This window comes from Pholcus phalangioides, unplaced genomic scaffold (assembly GCF_987345545.1).
Source record: "Pholcus phalangioides strain wild (caught in Gottingen) unplaced genomic scaffold, Ppha-v1.0 ptg000043l_1, whole genome shotgun sequence".
Classification (NCBI taxonomy): domain Eukaryota; kingdom Metazoa; phylum Arthropoda; class Arachnida; order Araneae; family Pholcidae; genus Pholcus; species Pholcus phalangioides.
The window spans coordinates 1,113,696-1,139,232 of NW_028301629.1; the positions used below are offsets into that span (position 1 = coordinate 1,113,696).

At 40.1% G+C, this 25,537-nt stretch overlaps 1 protein-coding gene and 1 non-coding gene across 2 annotated transcripts in view; one reads left to right on the plus strand and one right to left on the minus strand.

Moving 5' to 3' along the window:
- The window catches only part of LOC149063767 (glutamate receptor ionotropic, NMDA 3A-like), a 306,454-nt gene that overhangs the window by 169,570 nt on the left and 111,347 nt on the right, over nucleotides 1-25,537 (plus strand). The window lies entirely within an intron of this gene.
- TRNAI-GAU (transfer RNA isoleucine (anticodon GAU)) lies at nucleotides 4,718-4,790 on the minus strand. The gene has a single exon. It is a non-coding gene; the product is annotated as a tRNA-Ile (tRNA).

Sequence of the window (25,537 nt, forward strand, 5' to 3'; positions counted from 1 at the left end):
CAAAGATAAGCCTACGAGCTTCAACCTCCAGACCTCAGAAGTGTAGGGAGAACTTTCGAGAGCAACCTTCAAAAGAACATCCTCAGTCCAGTTCTACGGGTCCCATATCCATCAAGCTTCGGGTGAAAGGAAAACTCTGCGAAAACACATAGCTCGTATGGCTCAACACCGTCTATAGCAGAAAGCCTTCGCACGAAGCTCGTGACGTCACTGAAGTCGCCATTTCACCTAGTCATTGCATATACTGCAAAAAAAAAGGGTAAAGATTTCACATATGTCGGACTGCTACAGGGGTTGGGCAAAATGAAATGGACGCCTGTGAAATGAGCCAAAATCTTTATTAATAGGCTGTTGGCCCTCCTTTTTCATTAATTACAGCTTGTATCCGTCGTGTAATTGACAAATGCAAGTCATGCACAACAGTCAAAGGGATACATAGCCGCCACTCCTGTAAAAGGGTCACTAATTCAGAACGTGTCTTTGGAGGTGGAAACCTACTGCACATTTTGGCCTGCAAAAGACCCCCACAAAGGTTCAATTATATTAAGATAAGAAGACTGAGCGGTCCACACGAGGTGTTGCAGTTCATCATGGTGTTCATCAAGTCAGTCTCCGACAATTCCAGCAGTGCAAACGGGCGAATTATCTTCTTGGAACACAGGTCGAGAATCAGGTAACAAATATTCCCCAATTGGATGAAGATGGTCGGCCAGAATACTGACATAAACCGCTGCATTAACCCACCCATCCAGGACAACAAGTGGGCCGAGACCACGGTGAGACATCGCGCCCCACAGTATCACTGATCTCCCTCCATGCTTAACAGTAGGAAGGAGACAATCAACGTCATAGGCTTGTGCTGGCGTTCCCCAAACATAAACACGTTCGTTAATCTGGAATAATGTGAACGACGGTTTGTCTGACCAGGTGACATTGTCCCATTGTTGTTATGTCCAATTCTTATGTTCGTGACACCATGTTCGTCGTTTCAAGGCATTGCATCGTGTCACCAATGGTTTTGGAATAGCCGCTCTACCGTGTACGTTTACTGCATGCAGTTCACGGTGGATAGTTTTCGTCTATACACCTTTCTGTAGATCTGGGATGCTGTTGACTTCTGCTTTCTGGCCACAATCCGCTTCAAAACCCTTCTGTCTCTATCAGTCATCTTCGACTTTCGCCCACTGTTATGCTTGGCAGATGATGTCTTTCCCTGTTTGCTATAGGCTGTCATTACCATCGACACCGTACTTCTCCCGACACCAACAAGGGTGGCCGTTTTCGTTACTGTGGCCTCGGCAAGACGGGCTCCAACAATCATGCCTCTTTCGAAATCTGTGAGGTCAGCCACAACGAAGTTTTAACGTCCCAATAAATATCGCATCCGAACTCTATCACTGCTACGACTAGACTGATATGTGCACATTCTCGCCCGCTAGGTGGCACTCTTCCACACTAGAGGGCGGGAGTATAAGACAGGTTCCCTCGAATGTTGTTTTTTTTCACAGGTGTTCATAATATTTTGTCCAACCCCTGTATATCCAATGGCTAAAGCTGAAATGGACGACTTCAGTGAAGTCAATGCTTCGCGCGGAGACCTTCTGCTACAGAAGGTATGGCTCAAAATGTATCCAATCGCGAAGATGGTACGGGTCTCTCCCCTGATTCCGACTCAGTTGCCAGCCGTAACTCAACATATGAAATGTTCGATTTCGCCAAGTCGTGTTCCGAGGACATAATGACGATGAGCTCCAAAAGAGAACGATGAGCGGCCATCGATAAGTTTCTACTCGAAGCTGGTGACATGTTCGTTAAATACTGACAAAACACTAAAATTCGGGAGTTATCTTGAAAAACTCCTAATTTTCCTTCTAGAAATTAATTTTTAAGTCTTCTTTCCCACTATCCTGTTTTTCTAAAAAAATTTCTTTGTTTACTTTTCCCCAAAAACTTTCTACTATCCATAACATCAGCTGAAATGAGCTGAAGAATCATCGGTCTACATGGTGTTCAGTGGAAAGTACCAGAGCAACGTCACAAGTCATAACCTAAAAAAAAGGAAGGATTTGCGTTACAGCTTCGGCTGGTGAATTTTTTCCCCTAAGGGAAGTATTACGTCAAGTATAAGTATAAGTTCAAGTATTACGTCAGCAAATTTTTAGCCGAATAACGGAACTACAGGATTACAGCTTATATTATACTTACTTCGGGGAGCACCGTTAACATGACGCGAGCAGGAATTTTATGCTCCCGAGGTTATTACATTAAGAAACTATTTATACGTCACATTATTATTCTTCCCTTACATAACTTGCTTTAAAAAAATATACATCAATATACATGCGTTTTATCAGTCTTCCAAATATTGAATATGTGATCCATTCATATTATTAGCATCGATTGGAACATACTGACGCAAACCAGTTCGAAATGATATACATTTATTCAAGGATATGTCATGAATAAATGAAATTCCTATAATAACATGAATATTTTCTTAAATTGAAAAGAAAAATAAACAAAATTTTAACGTGTTTGTCACTATTCACTCAAAACTTGCTATATGCATGTTGCTGATTACCGATAATCTTTATACATGTTATCCTGTGTTGCCATATATATATATATATATCTTCATTTGAGTTACATCCAAAAAATGTTATTACAAATTATTGATATATTATTAACATGCCATCTTGGACAAACACGCATGTCGAATATTTGGATAAGAAAGAGAATGCATAAACATTTTATAATGCAAATGAAGCGAATCACCGCAATACGACAATTTATGAATACTTTTATAAATGGTTATTACCAATATTTTTCAACCTATTTGTTTCAGAAACCCTTCATTCTGTTCCTAAGTATCTTTGTATTGACAAGTCCATTATACTAGAAAAAGAAGGGTTCTTGAAATTTCGAAAACACTAACGGTAAGGCTGTTGATCCTGATCAATATTCAATGTAATATTGGTGATAATGTCGGAAAAATGATGCTATGAGCTATTTGATGAATTAGAAGGCTTGGACTTTAAAGAACCGACAATAACTCGGGATTATCGCTTGGCCATTTACTGCCTGCTACCCTCAAGAGGGGTGAGATGAAACGGGAGAATAGTCAATAACTCTCCCGCAGAGCCCCAGGAGTTCCCCAACAAAGAACCCCACAACATTAGGGTAAATTGCACAATTGTGTCAACGAATCGACGGGCAGACGGTGAAAAACAAATTCTCAGGGGCCACAGAAAAACTGCCCTAAGAAGCTACGAGCGCACGAGAATGAAATTTGTGTTCGAGTACCGACACAGTAGAATATGACACAGTCAAAGAATCTACGAAGAACGTATTTGTTAAAATAAAGAACTGCAGAGCTGGGAGGAGTGAAAAAATTGCGGGGTATAACAAGAAAAAAAATTTAATTCCACTCGTTGCACGGTCCCGTTCAGCGTATGTATAGCCTACTCCAAAGAAGGAAAGCGTCGGTGCTTCTGTAGCGTAGTGGTCTAGCTCACTCGCCTAGACTGCGACGGAATGGTGGTATGATTCCCCGCAGAGATCTGTCACATTTACTTTATAGAAATCCATCTCTGCGTAATATCCAGTTATCTATACCTTATTTGAGGGGGAATGATACTAATAGACCTGATAGCATGGACTGTGTTTGCGGGAAGATGTTCGAATGCGACTCGTTTGAAGATAGACCAGATTTAATTGGTGTAAAGATCGATAAAAACACGATAACTATCTCTCTCTCTTCTCATAAAATTGGCTGGGTAAAAGAACAACACCTTGATCATCCATACAAAAAAACAGACTATAACACCATCTCCTAAACATTTTGTATCAGATACTCCGAAAAACTTACAACCTCAAGGTGTAAAAACAGATTTATGGTAGCCATTAGAATTCATCAACAGATTTGCATGTCCAAATGGATTATTTATTTTCCTCCGGAAGTGTATAATCACATCTGATAACAATCATTGACAATTGCATCTCAATCTATAAGGGCTGATAACATAACATATAGAAAGCATAGTGACTATAGTTTAAATCATGTCGGTGAATAACCGCCCATATAGAAATGTCCTCTCCACTTGTTAATACAAGATTCATTGAAAGATTGGTTATTTGGGAGATGAAGATTCCAAGGAAGAAAATTCAGCTGTACCCCCCACGGGGACTCGAGCCCCGGTCTTTCACTTGCCGGTCGAATGCTCTACCAAGCTATGGAAACAGATAGAACGTTCCTCTATCTAGATATATCTATATGTATTACGTAGAGGAAAACAAGTTCGAAAGAAGTAATAAATGATGTCAAGACCCTTACAGTCGATTTTTCAAAAATTACTTTAACGAATATTCCATTCAATTTCAAATCAAAAGATTAAAATTTCGTGTTGATAGGTTAATTCGTTGTTTCGAAATAAATGAGAGAAGTAATGATTTTGTAAAGAAAAAAGCTAATGAAAGAATGTAGTAGATCAGTGGTTCTCAACCGGGGGCCATATGACCTCAGGGGGGGGGGGCCCTAGGTTATTCCAGGGGGGCCACGGATGAAAATCTTGCAAAAGGGAAGCCACGGCTATTGATACGGGAGCCACGAAGAAATTTGTGACATTAAACTTTTTTTAGTCACTCTGACTAAAAATATTTAGGAAACAGTTATTTTCCGGATATTATGCTGAGGTGAGCTCGGAAAGAAAAGTCATCACGTCTCCGCCGGGACTCGAACCCAGGCCTCTTGCATATCGGGCAAGCATGCTACCATCTACACCACTGGAGACACATGAATCTGCCTTCCTAATTTCACGCACTGTGTCGTGAGGCGCTGAAGTCAAGCATGCTTGCCAAGCATGCTTGCCCGGTATGCAAGAGGCCTGGGTTCGAGTCCCGGCGGAGACGTGATGACTTTTCTTTCCGAGCTCACCTCAGCATAATATCCGGAAAATAACTGTTTCCTTGATATCTCTGGCTGAGAAAGAAGCCATTTATATCTCTCTAAAAATATTTAGTTTCAAATAAAATGCATAGAATAACTTTTTCGCAATTTTTCCCCTATTCAAGTAAAATTAACATGAGGAAGGAAATAAAAAAAGTGGTTCATGTAATCTCTGTGGGTTTACGACTTGGGGGTTACGGTAGGCCCTGACACAAACTATAGAAGAGCTTTAAAGCAAAATGGAGTAACTGTAAAGACAGAAAATTGTGTGTGTTCGAAGACTTTTCATTCAAAGAGGGCGGCCATAAAGAAAGCAGACAAAGATTTGTTGACCATTCATTGCCATTTTTTTGAGTGCTGGTAGTAAATGCAATCCAAGAAGTAGATGGGTGAGAAATGAAAGCTTGTGTGTAAAAAAAACCCCCCATCGTTTTCATGCAATTACAGACGGATAGCCATCTAGTTTAGCTCAAAGCTATCTTCAACCGGCACTGAGTGGTCTGATCATTGATAATTTTTGTCGCACCACGGTCATTTTCTGCACACGAGGGCTAATTAGACCCCGGGACCTACAATTTATTACCGATTCCGAACGGCAGGCTTGTTTCTTATACTCATCGAGAGGTTGGTGCGCTAACCCCTCGATGGGGGACTCCGTGCGGTAGCAATTTTTGGCTGCGGTCAAGTCACCATTTTTTGTTGTACCCCTGTGTCAGGAAAGTTTTCTGACAAGGACGAACCGGGTAACAAACTCGCGACACCTCTAAACCTGAGTAGTCCGATGGGGAATATATTTATAAAAATCGAATAAAGAACGATTGCTGTGGGGTATTTTTTATATGAATTTTTGGGGAGGGGGTGTGCCAACACCCATTGCCTCCACTGAAAAGAAATAAAGTCGAATTCAGTTATAACGAACTCCAAGAGACCAAAGCATATATGAGGAAAAATACCCGCGAAATTAATTTTTTTAAAACTACGCATTGCTGTATAACTTAAGAAACTGTAATTGCATAAATTTGCTGTTGTTTCAAAATCGTGAGTGTTCATGTGCCATTCATTTCAATTTGACAGGAAAAACGTGATTTCAAACATATTTAAGACGATCTTAACGCCATTTGGTTTGCTGATTGGTTTCTACACTGTTGGCCACCGTAAATGCAACACCCTGAAGGAAGCATGCAAATTATATGAAATTTACAACTTGCATTAGCGGAGGTGAGATATGCAAATGATTATAATTTCAGCGCAGACGCACATCACGCGCGCCTGTGGCGCCACTTCAAAGCGCTATTTAAGGCTCTGAGATTTCGACGATTTGAAGTACGGCAATTATGTTTTTCTTGTGGTTTTTTCAAAAAAACGATCATCTTTTGATCAAGTATCCGAGTTCGACAGAGGAAGGATAGTGGCCTACCGAGATTGTGGATTATCTTTCAGGGAAATCGGTAGTCGTGTTGGACGAAACCAAACAACTGTAATGCGGATATGTGATCGTTGGATGCAGGAGGGTACGACGGACCGACGTGTTCGATCGCATTCACCTCAGTGCACCACTTCACGTGATGACAGGCGTATTGTGCGTATGGCAGTGACGGATCGCTCAGCCACATCACGAACCATAGCACAGCACATTCAGTCTGTACCGCATCATCCAGTGTCTGCGCGTACCATTCGACGCCGTTTACAGCAGAGTGGTCTGTCCGCAAGACGTCCATTGCTTCGTTTACCCTTGACGCAGAACCACAGACGTCTCCGCCGCCAATGGTGCGATGAAAGAAAGATGTGGACGGCACAATGGAATGAAATTGTCTTTACTGACGAGTCACGCTTCTGTCTGCAACACCACGATGGTCGGATTCGAGTCTGGAGACACCGTGGAGAGAGGATGCTGAACAGCTGCGTTATGCACCGCCACACTGGTCCTGCACGGGGTATTATGGTATGGGACGGTACTGGATATCACTCTCGCACTCCTCTAGTACGCATTGCCGGTACTTTAAAAAGCCAGCGCTACATCTCCGAGGTGTTGGAGCCAGTTGTCCTTCCTTACCTTCAGGGCGTGCCCACAGCCATATTTCAACAGTATAATGCACGACCACACGTGGCACGCATTGTCCAAAGGTTCTTCGTCAATCGCCAGATTGAATTGCTTCCCTGGCCAGCTCGCTCTCCGGATCTTTCGCCGATAGAAAACATGTGGTCCATGATTGCTCAACGATTGACCCAGATTACATCCCCAGCTGCCACACCAGATCAACTTTGGCAACGCGTGGAAGCTGCTTGGTCTGCTGTACCCCAAGAACACATCCAAAGTCTCTTTGAATCAATGCTCCGAGTCGTGTGGCAGCGGTGATCTCCAACAATGGCGGCTACTCTGGCTACTGATTTTGGCAGGAACCACACTTCACAGAACTCTATAAATTTAATCATTTGATGCTTGGTCAACATGTTATCTACAAAATAAATATTGTTGCGATATCTCTTGTCTTTCTTGGTGTTGCAATTTGGGTGGCCAGCAGTGTATATGCAATCCAAGCAGATATTGTATTGGGACTTGGTAGGACTAAGAATGACACCACATCTTTAAAGTTTTTTTAATCTATACTGTAATGCTTCCTATTAACTGCCCTACTACATAAGCCTGCTGCTGGCCTGCAACATCCCAAATAATTTCATTGCAATTTTCCTATCCTGTAAGAACAATGTTGTGGGCATTAAAAAAAAAAATTTCTAAAATGGCGTATGACCACATTTAAAGCAATTTAAATCCGTTTATTTGAGACTCACTGCGTCTGCTGATTTCTCAGAAAAGTGCAATAAATTCTCGCGCAAGTCTTCACTTTGAAATGTCCACAACCGTCTCAATGCGTATCTTTGTATCTGTCAACCTAAAATTTGTGGTTTTTAGTGTTGACAATACGCATGCAAAACCAATTCAGCGACGCATTTTTCACAATCTGCATGGAAATGATGTCTAAATGCGAAAGATTTGGAGTTCGAGTCAAAATGAAAATGCCAAATAATTGAAATTGTGCTTCGTATAAATGAAATATTTTAATATTGAAAGCTATATATGTTAGAAATGTAATCGCACTAGTTTATGTTGTATATGTATGTGTATAGATGACGCTGCATGTCCATCAACCGGTCGTTTCTAGTTATCTGCGTAGGTGTGTATGTGCTTGTATATTGTGTCCTCTCTTGTGTAATAAATAGTCTTCTTCCTGACATCGCCTGGTTCGCACCTGTCTCTTTAACAGCAGAGCGTGGTTTAGGTTTATGTATTCGCGGTTTACGTTGGTTTCGTAAGCGATCGTCTCGTAGGTTTCATCATGGCGGAAGGGTAACTTCAATATGTAGTGGAACCTTTCAACGGAGGGAATTATCCGTTGTGGAGTGGACGGGTGGAGGCTCTTTTTGCTGCGAAAGAGCTTAATGCTTACTTATTACGTGAAGCGGATGAGGCGAAACCAAGGGAGGTCAAGGAAGCCAAGCAAGCATACGCATTGCTGATGACTTATCAACGACAAGGTGTTGATGTCCATGAGTGAACAACGATCTGCCCTGCAGATATAGAACAAGCTGAAATCCACGTATACAAAGGATGGGATGGTGAGTCAGGTTTTATGTCGCAAAAGGCTCGCTACCATGAAAAAGAAACGCGAATGTTCGATGCGTCAACACATCGATGAACTTCTCGGTATCGTGAACGAGATGAAATTCGCGGGGGCGAAAGTGGATGAAGCGGACGTTGTTGTTTATCTTCTCATGTCATTACCAGCGGAATATGATGTAATCAAGTCAGCGAGAATCAGCCTAGTGACAATCGATCGAGAAAAATGCTACGTCGAATTGTGATGCTGCTTTTGGTGTTTCCAAGAAGAAGGGAAACTCATCGAAATTAAAGAAATATAAACCGAAGTGCTATGGGTGCGGTCGTGTCGGCCACTTCAAGCGGGATTGTTTATTTCGTAAAGATTCCGTTGCTAAGCAGTTTGAATCGGCTGCTGTGACTTTCGCTGTCGGTGGTGTCAACAAGGGATTCTTCATCGTGGATTCAGGTGCGGGAATGGTTTGAAACGATGACATCATATAATGGAACTGTTGACTGTGCTTCAAAAACTGAACGGTTGAATATTCAGGGAATTGGAACCATCGTTGGTGAACTTGACGGGAGAAAGCTGACCCTGACCAACGTGCTGTATGTTCCGGACCTCAACGGTGAGCTGATGTCTGTGAAACGAATTCAAGCAGCTGGATTTGCGGTTATCTTCTCAGAAAGTGGTGTTCGTGTCCGGAAGGGAAATCAAAGTTTCATCATAGCTCAACTCAACAGCAAAGGACAGTATGTAAGTGGTTTCTCTCCTCGTGTAGCTTCATCGTATATTGCAGAATGTAATGCGAAACTGTGGCATCGAAGGTTGGGTCATCCATCGAACTCAGCTGTAAAGGAACTTGGGTTCCCAGTTGAAGATTCATTTTGCGAAGTCTGTAAAAATAAGATGTGATAATGCTAGCGAATATGTGAAAGGCGAACTTGTTCGTTACGCAACAGAAAATGGTATCACGATTGATCCTGCTCCTCCTTATACTCCAATGTTGAACGGAGTTGCTGAACGAGCGAATCGAACTTTGCTGGACAAAGGGCGGGCCCTCATATTTGAAGCCAACTTGCCAAAACAAATGTGGGACGAAACAATTCGAGCTGCTGCGTACTTGAAAAATCGAATTCCAAGCAATACCGGAAAGAACTGCACACCGTACAAACTGAAGTTTGGATCTGATCCTGATCTAAGCAATATTCGAGTTTTTGGATGCAGTGCGTACGTGTTAACTCCTGCAGCTCTGAGAAAGAAACTGGATAAGAGATCGAAGAAAATGATCTTCGTCGGATACTCTTCAATGGGATACCGACTCATGGATCCAGAGACGAAACGTATCATAGTCTCAAGAAATGTAAAATTCAATGAAGAAAAGAAGGACGTCATCAATGATAACATAGACGACCCGATCGATAATGCAACCGTGGAAGATAATTTCTCTTCTCAGGACATTGATTTCGATCCAACGAAGAAGGAAAGTGACGAAAACGGCCATGCCACACCAGAACCAAGAAGATCCGAAAGAGAAACAAAACAGCCGATCCGGTATCCTGATCCTGAAACCTATATGGCAATGGTTGCCTGTCAAGAAACTCTTGAATACAACGATATTCAATCGCTTTAGAAAGAGGAACAGCGACCCTGGAAGCAGGCCATGGACGAAGAGATGAAATGCATGATCAAGAACGACGTGTGGACTCTGGAGGAAATTCCTAGAGGAAAGCAGGCTGTCTCTTGCGAGTGGGTTTGCAGAAAGAAACGCGATGGCAAGCACAAAGCTCGGCTTGTAGCTCGCGGTTTTATGCAGAAAGAAGGACTGGATTACAACGAAACATATTCACCAGTCATTGATATCTCGGCTTTGCGACTTGTACTCGTGGTGATACTTCAAGAGAATCTACAAGTGTTTGTATTAGATGTGAAAACCGCGTTCTTGAACGGCGACTTAAATGAAGTGATCTACATGGATCAACCTCAGGGATATGACGACGGGATGGCCGGAAGTGCAAGCTGAAGAAAAGTCTCTACGGATTGAGACAGAGCCCACGCCAATGGTATCAGAAATTTGCCAACTTCGTGGTAAAAGTAGGTTTTATGCAATGTATTTCTGAACCGTGTATTTTTATCCGAAATTTTAATGATGCTAAGAAAATTATCATTGCTTTGTATGTAGATGATTTGTTAATTGCCGGCTCAGATGATAAGGAGCTTAAAATAATTATTGCTATGTTATCTAAAGAGTTCGAAATGTCAAAATGTGAATTAGCAACAGAATTCTTAGGTATTCATATGGAGTTCTCTTCTGATTGTTTATATCTTGATCAGAAATCCTATATTTTAAGATTGTTGCAGAAATTTAATATGAATGATTGCAAACCTAGTGCTGTTCCAATGGAACCGAAATCAACATCTGCTAATTTCATGAGTGGGAATTTGTTCGAAGGACTGTACAGGGAGCTCATAGGTTCTCTGTTGTACCTGGCTCACGTTACTAGACCCGATATTCTGTTTGCTGTCAATTGTTTGAGTCTGACGTTGCCTTTAGTGCCTTGAAAAGGGTCCTCAGATATTTAAAGGAACGGTTGACATGAAAATGAAATATAAAAGAAATGATTCCCCTGTTTCGAAATTGTCAGTGTATGTCGATGCAGATTGGGAAGCAAATCCCAATGATAGAAAATCAGTCTCAGGTAATATTATTATGATAAATGACTGTCCTATATCATGGTCGTGCAAGAAACAAAATTGTATTGATTTGTCTTCTACCGAAGCAGAAGTTATTGCTATGGTAAAAGCAGTTCAAGATCTTTTGTGGTTCAAGAACGTATCTTCTGAAATAATTAACGTTGAATATTTTGTTGTATATGAAGATAATCAATCTTGCATTAAATGTGTAACAAATGAGAATAGTCATGGTAGGCTAAAGCACTTGGCCATTAAGCTCAAGTTTTTACGTGATCTTATCAAAGAAAATAATATTCAAATTGAATACGTTTGTACTAGATTGCAAACTGCTGATATGCTCACGAAAGCATTGCCCAAATTTGTATTGCCTGAACTTATGCATTTGTGTTGTCTGAAAATGTGCGATTAAGGGCGGTGTTAGAAATGTAATCGCACTATTTTATGTTGTATATGTATGTGTATAGATGACGCTGCATGTCCATCAACCGGTCGTTTCTAGTTATCTACGTAGGTGTGTGTGTGTATGCTTGTATATCGTGTCCTCTCTTGTATAATAAATAGTCTTCTTCCTGACATCGCCTGGTTCGCATCTCTCTCATTAACAATATATAGAGGTTAATCGTAACCATAGTCAAACGTCTCATAAATGTGAAGTTTTGTCATAAAACTGAGTGTGAGGCCCGAATCCCCTTGCGCACAAGTGGAATTTCGAGGCATTTACGCACAACCGCGAGCCCCTCTTGGCCATTTTTCTTTTTTTCTCCCCACTCTTTCTTTCTTTTGTTTCCTTCTTAAATTTTATAAAAGTAAAATGACATAATCATTATAAAAAGGACTGCTTTCACATCAAAAATTGCAGAAATATCAGATTTTTTGGTGGGAATACAGTCAACCACCATTATAATGAACTCCAAGAGACCGGAGTAGTAAAGAAATTTCGTTAAATTTCAGATATTTATATTGTTCCTATGTAAACTTATCCGGGGGGATTAGAAAAGTTTTCGTTAAAACGATATTTTTTCCGTTAAAACGGTATTCTTTAAAACGGGAGTCGACTGTATTTCGTCTCAAACTATTTTTTTACGTGTATATGCAGACTGCATGGGTAACAGGGCGTAATGACACTACTTGCGAGCCGTTAGTCTTAGAGACATACCCAACTAGAAAAAGTATCCAAATCACGTGTCTAACTCAGATATGTCATTCATGTTGTAAGGGGGTTGTATAGTTATAAAATTAAAAAAAACGACTTCTTATTCCGTCCCCGTGTGCCAAAGAACCCGATTAAGAATTTGTTGCTCTGTCTTTTGCGATGGCAACTAAAATAATTTCACGTTTCTAAGTGCAATATTCACCGAGATATGCGAATTCGAAAAATTGAGGAAATTTGGGGGGGGGGAACAGCATTAAATGTGGGTAAAATGGTTTCCTCGCATTTAATGATTTTTTTTTTCCAACTTTCTTGGAATATCTCAGTGAATATTGCACTTAGAAACGATGAATGTTTTTGTTGGAGACCGGGAAACAACTTTGCAATTGGGTTTTGGGGCACAGGGTGTCCACATAAAAAGTTGACATTTTTATTTTAATAACTATGTAACCCTTGGCAACATGAATCAAATATCTGAGTACTGCATTATTCGGGTACTTTTTCCAACTGGAAGTATGCCTCTAGGACCAATGGTTCGCCAGTAAAATGCCATATGCCCCGTTACCTATGCGTCTCGTATATTAAATATAGTACAGACTATTATGTGAAATATTGTGTTGTGTTTAAGCCAACTCGCACGTTGCTTCGTTCTCCTGCGAGAGCGCGGCCATATTACGAACCAAAAAGCCGCTTGAATGCAACTTGTCATCCAACGAAATATCAGATTTTCACCGTATCGAAATTGAAGTCAACAAATTGATAATTTTCTTATTTGAAAATCTAATTAGGGGTCATTCAAGTATTACGTCAGCATCGAGGGGAAGGAGGGGGTTTCGGATTTGCTGACTTTTCATGATGGGGGGGGGGGTTTGAAGGTTGCTTACGTCATCAACCACCCCTTTTTGAAGATATGAAATATTCTAAGCTGCTGACTAAATTTTGCTGACGGGGGGGGGGGGGTCAGTGTTTTGCTGACAGGGGGGGGGAAGGGGGTCAAATATGGCTGAAAATCTGCTTACGTAATACTTGAATGGTCCCTTATTTATATTTTCGGACGGGCTTGAAATTCTGATAATGAGTCATTATTATGTTCACATGAAGAGTTTTGTCACTGCAAGAGAGAGGAATTCCTGTAAGCTTCGGACCGCTCGTTTTGTCACTGCGTTCCGCAATGACAAAATCCGTATATACCGGGTGACTCGAACTGTTACGCCATTCGCCAATAGCAGTTTTTTTGTTTTTTTTTGCCTTGTAACATTTGCCGCGAATTCACAATGGCACTAACAATTTTAAAAGGGAATTAAAATTAATGTAATACTCTAGAATACTTTAAGAAAATATTGTTGGTGCTGCTACCTACTTTCAAAATTAGAAGTGCCTTATGTGGTGATGATGAAGCTCAGGTATAAAAAACTCAATTCTTCATTCAGCTTTGCTCCTTATAAACAGAGCTTATAAACTGACCTGAAAGATCAAACTTCCAGTTCAGTAATTTTTTCAAGACCCAAGGAGACATCAAAAACAAAGGAAAAAACACTCTCCACACAAGCAGACCACAGGTAAGATCATAAAACGTGAATTTTTCCACATTCCATTTTAAAGTAATGTGCTGCCATCTAGTGTTGAATTTAAAAGTGACTCATTAGGTGATGATGAAGTTTAAAGTAAAAAAATTATATTCTTTACTCCGCTCAGTTCCTTATAAACAAAGATCGTGAACTGAACTGGAAATTCAAACTGAAAGTTCGGTTATTTTATTTGAGTATAAGGAAACGTCCAAAACAAAGAGCCTCTTAATGAGCAGACGACAGACAAGAAATCGATTCCCTACAAGCTAAGCTCACAAACAGAACTGGAAGTTCGAACTTCCTGTTCGGTTATTTTTTAAGGACACAAGGAGGCGCCCAAAACAAGTAACCTGGAGAGAAGCAGACGACATTACTGGTCGGACTTATTACTGGAGGGAGCATCCAGCCACCGCGACTGCAGCGACATCAAATGCAAGGAAATGACGTGACTCGGTCAAAACAAACTTGCCGCCTGGGAATTTTAATGAACAGTTCGGTCTCTAAATATTGGATTTTAAAGATTTAAAAAAAGGATGAAGCACTCATCTAAAGGTGAAAAAAATATCAAATTATTCATTTCATTAATACTGGAATCATTTCTTTCATCATTTCTAGCATTTTCCTTCATTATTTCTTGAATATTCTTTCATTAATTCTGGAATTTTATTTCCTTTATGAATTATTATTTCTTTCATTACTTCTGAAATAGTTGCTTTCATCAATTCTGGATTTGTTTCTTTCATCAATGCTGAAACTATTTCTTTCATTAATTTTGAAATTATCTCTTTTTCATTAATTTTGGAATTATCTCTTTTTCATTAATTTTGGAATTATCTCTTTCCTTCATTCTGGAATTATCTTTTATTAATTTTATTATTATCGCTTCCATTAATTTTATTATTATCGCTTCCATTAATTTTATTATTATCGCTTCCATTAATTTTATTATTATCGCTTCCATTAATTTTATTATTATCGCTTTCATTAATTCTTTCACTAACTTTGGAATTATCACTTTTATCAATGCTGTAATTATCTCCTACATTAATGCTAGAATATTTTCTTCCATTTATGCTGAAATTATCTTTTTTTAATGCTGAAATTATCTTTTTTAATGCTGAAATTATCTTTTTTTAATGCTGAAATTATAACTTTCATTAATTTTGGAATTATCTCGTCCATGCTGAAATTGTTTTTTCATTTATTGTTTTAAACTCCTATTTATGCCATAATAAAATAACGGGGGAAGGGGGTGTCGTGTTTGTTTTCACCGAGTCACGTGATGTTCTGACGAAAGATATTGGGGGGGGGGGGCAGTACTCAGCACTGCCAAGGCGGATACCGCTGACGTCCTACTCTCTCCAGAGGCTTGATTTATATACTGTTGGCGCTGCCATTTAATCTCGAAATTTCAGGCAACTCATGAGATGATGAAAGAGAGATTCTTTGTCATTTTTTGGCATGAAATCTTTTTATGAGACGAAAATTTCGGTAACAAAATTCGTACATTTGCAAGAATCGATTTTATGTAGAAAAAATAAGTGAAAACACGGATTATGTGGTCTTCAGATAGGGTTACCAGATTCAAAACTGAAAAAGGAGGACGTCTGGTGCGAACCTTAGGCAGTGCCGTCTTAACGCATGCTTCCCCGACCCCGGGCCGTGCTCGAATACCCTCAAGAGAAGAGGTGACTCAGAAAAAAGAGACGCAGTTGAATTTTTCGAGAATTTTCCAGGTAGGGCCTCCAAAAAATCCCTTGGCTCGTGGGGCCTATGATGCTATTACGACGATCCTGCCTGTCAGCCCTACTCTTGTGGAATTCATGGAATTCCAGTACTTGATTCCTTTACTTCTATTAATTTACATTAATTAAACAAAAACAGCAGTAAAAAATTCAGTTATTGAATTGCAACGTGTATTTGATAAAGAGATGATGAATCGCTTTAAAAGTATGACAAAAATTTATGTCTGTTCAATATGATTCGAGCCACGATGAAGTGTCAGCAGGTGAACCACGCGCTAATTATTATTAATAATTTATGAAATTATTTGTAAAATTAATTTAAATGCCGCTCCCTCTCAATGGATCGTGTTTGATTACGATCCCGACTATCAACGCGTTCCTGAAATAATGAAAAACGTTAGTGTAATAAAATGCGTTCTCTCTGAAAAAAAAATTCCCCTCCAAGATTTATGTTCGCAACTCGAAAAGTTTGTAAGTCGGGAACAACTACATAAAATGTTTTTAGAGGGAGCCGAAAATTTTTTTTTTGCATTGGGCCGCGAAATTCTTCCGAGATCGGACCTGTCTCCGATTTTTAATTTAAATATATCAGGGAATAATGCAGTTAGAAACATGTGATTTGTTTGTTGGGCTCAGAAGAGAAAGAGCAACAACTGTCTGATTGAAAATTAGAGAGGGGGGGGGATCGTACAAAAATTTAAATTTTTTTATTTTGCGTACACTGTATTTTCATCCTCAAAACTTGTACAGGGTGATTTTTGGTCATATTTTGGGAATTTTTAAAATTATAACCATACCACTACGACGAACGGTTGATGAGATAAAGGGCTGTACCAACACTCCAAGGAGAAACCATTGAATCTTATAATGGCCATAAAATACGCAGGGCCGCAACTAGGGGAGGGGAGCAGGCGAGTCTGGTGCCCCGAGCGCATTACAAATGGGGGCGCAAATTCAACCATTCAACCTATCCTTCAGTATTACGGGGGTGGGGGTGCCTAAATGAGTAGTTGCCATCGCTAACCAAGTATCCAGTTGCGGCCCTGCCAGTAGGTATCTTATTTCTGACGAATCGCCGTTACATTGGGTATTTTTTCTTTTTAGATACATTCTCAAGTTTGTAATTTACACCTGGTAGCATTTCTTTTACTTCTATGGATCAAACTACACAGTTGATCCACTAATGACCCACAAAAATCATGTCCTTATTCTGTAGAACTTACCCATGGTTTGCTCCATGGGGCCCATCTGGTCACTTCTGGCAACCAAGTGACAATTAGATCTGGTGTCCGATTTTCAAGAGTAAATATGCAAATAGGTAGATAGGAATTTTTAGCAAGGTAGTAGTGCCTCTTTCAGAAAAGTCGCTTTGTATGTGGGCGTATGATGATGTTAAGACAGCCCTGGGCGTACATTATGAAAATTGCGAAAAGCTAATCGAAAAACTTGGCAATAATGTGAAGTCTAGTTTGCAATATTATTAGATTCTCATCTTTCGTGCCATTCTTGTGATAATGATCTTTAACAATACAATCAAGTGTTCTTACAATTTTAGGATCTTCTATCGGATGATCGATGTTGAAAAAAAACCCGCACATTAAAAAGAAAGTACCATATGATATATTTTTGGTGGTGCCCCTTTAGTACTGATGCCCTAAGCACGTGCTTATTTTGCTTAATGGTTAATCCGGCCCTGTGACTGTGCACATGATTTCTCTGGAATGAATGTTTCAAACAAATATTTAAAAATTTTTCACACGTATTTTAGTCCATTTTTTTAAGTTCATAGTATGGCTACAACATGGACCTACAGGGTGATCAGCGAATAAACCCTTATTTCAAAATTAAATATCTCTACAACAAAGATCAATAGAATTATGCGGTAAACGGTATATTTATTAGCAAAACTGTAAGAATGTTGTACAGAAATTTCGAAAATTTAGTTACAAAAACTGTTAACAGATGGCGCTCTGCGCTGAAAACCTTCGTTTTAGAGTCCTTTCTCTGAAAGGACTCTAAAACAAAAAAAATAATAATGTCAAGCAGTCTTTGCAATCAGAACACAATTTTTTCAAAATGTTCACCGTTCGTAACAATGAGGTGGCGTAAACGAAGAATGAAATTTGACATCACGTCTTGCAATATCTCAACGGAAATGGAATCACATGCAACGCCAATCAACGATTCAAACTCATCCAGAGTAGCGGGATTGTTTCGATAGACAGTGTCTTTCAATGCGCCCCACAGAAAGAAGTCACAAGGAGTCAGATCGGGAGAATATGGAGGCCAATCTATTCCTGTGTCAGTAAATTTCGGATAATCTAACGCAATTACTCTATTCCCAAAGTATTCATGAAGAAAGTGAAAAACTTTATCTGTTCGATGTGGTCGAGCCCCATCTTGCATGAACCAGTCGATACCTGGTCGATCCTCCAACGCTAGATGTGTGCAGACAAATTGTTCCAAAATTGTAACGTAACGTTCAGTAGTAATCGTTTCTCGCACGAAAAAGGGGCCGATAATGCCTCTGGCGCATACCGCAGCCCATGCAGTAACTTTAGGCGAATGCCGTGGTTTCTCTTCACACAAATGAGGATTTTCGGAACCCCAAAATCTCCAGTTTTGTTTATTTACGAATCCATTCAAGTGAAAATGTGCTTCATCTGTGAACCAGATGCAGCCCACATCAAATCCTTCGTTGTCGATCATTGTGAGAATCTGATTCGCAAAGTCAACCCTTTGTCGAACAGCTTTCATGGGTATGGGTATGACTTCGGATTTTGTATGGAAACATCCGTAGGCTATTTCTCAATATTTTTTGCGTGCTCGTGTACTTCAAACCAGTCTCTGATGCAATTCTTCGGATGCTTTTCCTAGGATTTTGCTGAACAATTCCAGAAACTTTGGCTGCATTTTCAGGAGTGACTACAGTTTGCCTAGGCCCAACATTTCCCTTTCGATCATCATCCACTCTGCCAGTCCGTTCGAATTTGGCGAAGAGCATGCGAATGGTTATATATATGTATTTTTACTGTATTCTATTACGTTCATTTTGCTCTTTCGTTATTTTCATAAATTAAAAATTAATCAAATTAAATTCAAACATATTTATATACTTCAGACAATTTTTGAATAACTATCTTCTAATGGAAAACGGCCGGCGGGACGAGGAGGGGGGGAGGGAAGGTGGGTAGAAAATTATTAATGTTCGCAAGAGGGAGCCATAGGAATGAGAAATGGTTGATAGGGGGCCATGGACAAAAAAAAGGTTGAGAACCACATGCATCTGCTCCAGGGATACCCTTATCGGACGAAGCCCGGTGCGAAAATAATAGCGGGGCCACGTGCAACTCAACAACCCCCCATTGGCCCGATTTTACATATTTTATGGGGGAGGGAATCACATCTATTATTTCAGAATAAATATCGAAACGTCCTCTCCACTTGTTAATACATGAAGATTACAAGGGGGTAAATCCATCCGGGGGCCTCAAACCCTGATATTTCACTTGCCGGACGAGCAGGGCCGTCTTAAGAGTATCATGGGCCCCAGGGCCAATTTATTTTTCTGAGACCCTACCAAACAACTTCTCGAAAATTTCAACCAGATCTCATTTTTCTGATGCTCCTCTTCGCTTGAGGCCCCCGGGCCGTGCTCGGGTGGGCCCATGCCTTCAGACGGCACTGCGGGCGAGTGCTCTACCATCTAAGTTATGGAAGCAGATGGAATATTTCAACCGTGGAGCGTATATATATGTTGAAAGGCTCCGTACATGGACGGTGGCAATAACTAAATAGCTCGTGAATGACATAGGCCACCAGATCGCCACATGCTATTAGTTGTTGTTGCTACAGTCCGTGTACAGAGCCTTTCTACATATATTCATACGCTCCAACGTTGAAAAATTCGGTTTCCGTAGCTTAGATGTTAGAGCACTCGTCCGGCAAACGAGAGACTGGGGTCGGGTCTCCGTAGGAGCAGAGATGAATTTTCTTCCTTGTAATCATCATCTCCAAAATATAACCAGTCTTTCAATGAATCTTGTATGTTGCACACGTTACTCAATTTCACGACGGCCCCCCTTGGCCCGAATAAATCTCATTTACTCTTGATATAAAGCGTTATTTTTCTAGAAATGTTTCGGGAAAGGTATCGACTTGACCGAAATAAAATAAACGGACATATTTTTGCGAGATTTGGATATAGATTACATTTCACAAGGGGAAACGATCAGCTCTTTTATATTAGAGCACCCGTTCATTATTTATATCGATAATCTATATCATATCAAGCTGAAAATACCATTCATAAAAAAAGGCAGCTGCTGGAAAACCTGAAGAGAAAAAAGAAATTGCCATAGAGCACATTCACACAAATAAATCGCCATCTCCGAGACATGAATGGCGTAATTTTGGAGAAAACACATAATAGAATACAAGTTTATGTATATCTCATGAGCGTTTACGACTGAAATCGCATCGTTTCTATTTTGAAGTACCTTAAAGTGAACGGCCAGCTCGTATCGGAAAAACCATGGAAGTGTAGGCGGTCGGAACATGACTCACCATTACTCAGACTGAACCCATTACTCGCGGCGGATCTCTTCGTTTTTCATCATCATCGGCTATTCGAAATCGAACCGAACTCGATATTTGTATCTAAATTGATATCTGGAGTATTTAACCTCCCCACAAAGCACAGTCCGGGGTTGTGAGCGGTTCTATCCCCACAAAGCATCGAACCATTTTCTAATGTCATCGCGGTTAGTTGAGGAAATCTTAATGGGATTGAGTTTCGCTGATTTATGCAGCTAAAATCTGCGCTGAGGATTTATCTTTGATAATTTGAGACATAATTGCTGAATTAAAATAATGTAATTTTATTTTAATATTTGGATAGAATAATAGCACACAATAGGCAGTACGGTCGTTCACACCACTCGGTGTCTCGCGACCGTCTGTTTCTCTTCCTCACGCGTACGCGCACCGATGTTCTGTGATGTCGCAGCTCGGTCGCTGGTGGTGTATGCGTAGCACACCGCAGTACCCCCCCCCTCCTTGATTCGAAGTTTGATCCGAAGGTTGCATGTTCAGATCACACCCGGGTCACCAAATGCGTTGCATCTCCAACCCGTTGCTCGCGAACACCACGGTGCTCCCCGGAAGCACCCAGAGTGCTCGATGCTCGTGTCCGATTTCGTGCTCGCGAACACTCACTTGATCAACTTTATAATTAAACACCTTATATAAATTGCATTCAAGGACTGAAATCACGCTGATTTCATGCATTCGTATGCCAAACTTTCCGTCCAGGTGCTCTTCTTTTTTATGATGGGTACAAACAGTGCTCGGAAGTAGAAAAAGGTTGAAGACCTCTGGTTTAAGACATAATTGCTGAATTAAAATAATATAGTTTTATTTACATACCAGCTATAATACCCGGGTTTTCTTCAATTTCTGGTATGATTGAAAAAGTGACAAATCATTGTAAAGGCATATGCATTATACATGTCTGAAATGCATTGCTAGGGAACCACGGTAACCAAAGTAAACATTACGAAAGTGATTGTTGAGGCCGAGAAACCATTGTTTTTCGGGCATTTGCCCTGCTCTGACGAACTTTTAAAGTAGCATATCGTTCAAGTCGGGTCACATTTGGTATATATGCAAAATTTGGCAACGATTGATCTAAAATTGTAGATAGTATAGAGAATGCACGCACACGCATGCACGCACGCAATTCTATATACAGGGTGTTCTGTTAATGGACCGACAAACTCAGGGGGTTGTTAGGGGACATCAAGAGCAACAAAAATTGCAATGGAACAGGGTGCCGCAAACCACGTTGATAGGGTGAAAATCGCGAAAAACGCATGCAGGTTTCAACGTCACGCGGGAACGACAAAAAGTACAATAATACAAAAAACAATGGATGGATAGCGCAGAGTGACATCATCCTCAGATAAGTCGCCATCTGGTGGCACTGTCAGCAATTGTGAGCTTCAGCCTGAGTTAGGTCCGACCGTACATGTACGGTCCAGTTCAGTGCACACGAGATCCACGGTAAGATTGAGAAATTCATTGCCGCTGTAGTCCAGTGATCTAGGGCATCTTCTATATAAATGTGAAAGTATGTATGTATGTTCTTTATACAAATCTACAGTTTAAACCGATCGTCGCCAGATTTTGCACATATACAAAACAGGTCCGGGATTGAACCGTAGGCTACTTTAAAAGTTCGTCAGAGCTGGGCAAATGCCCAAAATTGGCGAAAAACTGTCGGGAAACAGTGGTTTTGGAGCCTCAACAATCACTTTCGGAACGTTTACTTTGGTTACCGTGGTTTCCAACAATGCGTTTCAGACGTGTATATATGTCTTTACAATGGTTTGTCATACCTTTAATTCTGTCATTATAACAGTCTTTCACTTTTCCTAATCCTCCCAGTAATTGAAGAAAACCCGGGAAGCACCGGGTATTTCTGCTAGCCTATATACAGGGTGTCCTGTAAGTGCTAATGCAGCCTTTCTCTCATCAACCGCCCACCGTAAAGGTATAGTTTCAATTTAAAAAATGCTTTACGTTTGAATAATATTCGCTGCACAAGCTGGACGTATGACGTCGCTAACAACTACGACGACAAAACTGGGAATAAAAATGTTAAACGCCAGCTGATGAACTCAATGCTTGCCTCAAATCATCAACACTCTGGCACGAAGTTAAAAAATTATTATTATCCACCAACATGCGAGTTTAACTGCAAAATGACTCGGAACTGCTATCATTTTCACATCAGTTCATCAAATTTAGCTATGGAAGAATTCCCGTAGGCCCAAGCACTGGACTGATTACGTTCCCAAATGGATTTTGCGAGTTGTTAAATTCAGTGTTCAAGAACTTTCAGACAAAGTCTTCCCAAACATTGAACAAAATCACCGAAACCATGAGTGGCTTTGTGAGAGAGCGATTTTGGCATCGAAAAATGACAGTGCGAACAAGATCAACGAAAAAATCCTAAAATTATTCCGGGAGACTCCACATCTTACAAATCGGGTGACACTGTCACAGACTCAGCGCAGACAGTTCTTTATCCTGCAGAATTTCTGAACTCTTTGGATGTTCCGGGTGTGCCACCACACAACTTGAAACTCAAAGTCGGAGCACCTATGATGCTTTTAAGAAATTTGGAGACACCGAGACTCTGCAATGGCACCAGACTCTGCGTGAAGAAATTGCACAATTACATCATCGAAGCAACGATTCTAACTGGATGTGCTAAAGGAGAAGACGTCTTCATTTCACGTATCCCAATTATCACTGAAGAAATGCCATTCACTTTCAAGCGATTACAGTTCCCGATTTGTTTAGTTTTTGCCATGACAATCAACAAAGCGCAAGGCCAGTCGTTATCAGTGGCAGGTATCAACCTACTTGAGCCCTGCATTTCTCACGGACAGCTTTTCGTCCCCTGTTCGCGTGTTTTTAATCTAAAGAATTTTTACATCTACACACCAGATGGGAAAACAAAAACTATTGTGTATCCACAAGCAATTGCTTCAAGTTTTTAATTAAAATATTTAAAAATAAAAGTATTTTTTTCTTACTTGATGCAGAAATTTTTTTGATTAAGAAATAATTAATAAGTATACGTATATTAATTTTTTACGGGGCGGGCAACGTCGCCGGGTATCAGCTATTTCACTCTGAAATCGAAATGACTTGGGTTCAATTCCCCGCAGGGGCACAGTTGAATTTCCTCTCTTTCCAAAATGCATCTTCGCATCAGCAGCTGTTAAAAACTTTTGTATGTAAACATCAGTTATATTTGATGAATTTCCAGTAAATTCAACAAAAGAAGACGGAATGAAGCCATAATACCGGGCTAAAAAACGTGCCTCGATAAGGCGTAAGGTGGCGTTATAGGAGGTTTTTGTATTCAAACACGCCGCTAAATGCAATAGGATTCCAAAAAATAAATTCTGCTCGGTCCCCAGTGGCTGACGTTATAAGCGGGAATTATGAGACGATCAGAAACGGAAAACATTTCTTGCCTCTTCACGAAATATCTTTCATTTATTCAAACATAGTTCATTATCATTGACTGAATGTGATTCATGTGTATATGGAGGAATTCATGATTTTTTTCTTTTCAAATTTTAAATTCATGTTATTTTCATGGAGAAATTTCTTTCGAAGTAAATAAAGGGCCGAAAGAAATTCGATTTCAACGTTATCGATGCGCTGGAGGGAAAGGATTTTAATCATGAAATACTTTCGCGGCACCTGAAACACTTTCTTCATGAAAAAAGAGAGAAAATTAATTCCAGATGATTCTTTGTTTTTTGTTCGAAGTCGATTTTTCACTGAATCTGTTCGATGCAAGGAAACAATTTTCCTCATTTCGGGAAAAGTTTTTCTTTTTGGGGAATTACAAGCGAAAATATGGAGTTTCTCCGTTTTTTTCGTCTTCCAATCTAAATGTTTCATGCGCAGGAAATAACTTTTTTTTCCCTACTTATTTCCCTGATTCGATCTAATAAAAGATGTCAATTTGAAAACACGGTCATCTCGTTATAGCGACCGTTCGTTATACAACCGTTTCATTGTAACGACCGATAGGAAAGGGCTAAAATATATATTTCCCAGTTTCTCTGTATGCACCATGCTATTTTTATCCTATATAATTCTGAGCATTGTGCAGCAGTGGGCGAAAAATCGAATAGAATGCTCGGTTTCGTTCTTAAGAGAGCCTCTTTAAACTTTTCCGAGGCTTATTTCGTCCTGGACTGGAGTATGCCGTTGGATTTTAGAGACCGTAACCTACACAGGGACATAGACTTGGTTGACGGGGTGAAGAGAAGAACTACGAGTGCTCATGTTGACACACAAGCACCGAGCTTATATTACTGGAGGGAATATGACGTCGGAGGTCTTCGCCTTGGCAGTGCTGAGAACGTCGTCCGCAACATCATTCGTCGGAAGATCACGTGACTCGGTCAAAACACACACACACAATTCCCCCATTATTTTCCTATGGCATAAATAGGAGTTGCACAAAACGTCCATCGAGAGGGTTGAGAAAATGATGCCCGTAACAAATATGGATGCATCTTTTTTTCAGTTACGTCGTTGCCTGTTGTGGTCTGTGTGTTTATTTTAGCCATATCTTGTTATTCACAAGTACAATGGACATACTTGCTATTATGTATTTCAATCTTGTTTTTGTTTTTTCCCAGCCAGATACATTTTCATTGCAACATTATAACAGAATGAAAAAATATATATTCCGTTAATACAATAGCTTTTATGATTTTCTTTAAAAACGTTCGATATAACGATCTCCGAATAGAACGTTAATTTCCCATGGAACGAAGGAGGTCCTTATAACGGGAGTGGACTGTATATAATCTATTGATTTTGATGTATTCTAGTTTCAATTTTTCTGCGTAGTCGTTCTAACTTAAGGTATCACATGAATGAAGTTCCGCTTTATTAATGTGTGTTCATGAATATTATTAAAATTTCATTTCCTTCAGATGAGTAATTTGTTTATTTTTTATTGCGAAAGTGAATAAAAAAAAAACGATAGGGTCATCTTATACGCGGACTATACACGAAATGGTAATTTATCGTCATCTCTTCCGCATCACAGCATGCTTACGGCTGTCGGAGAAATGACATTTTACCCAGCTTTGACGCCAATCGGCACACGCATTTTTTTTGTTAGTCACACACACACACACACATGTGCATTCAAACATCTTCACAGTTCCCGTGAGACCCTTTATCGCGCAGAGGTTTCACAGACGCTTTGTGCCAATAAAGGCCTGTTTACACGA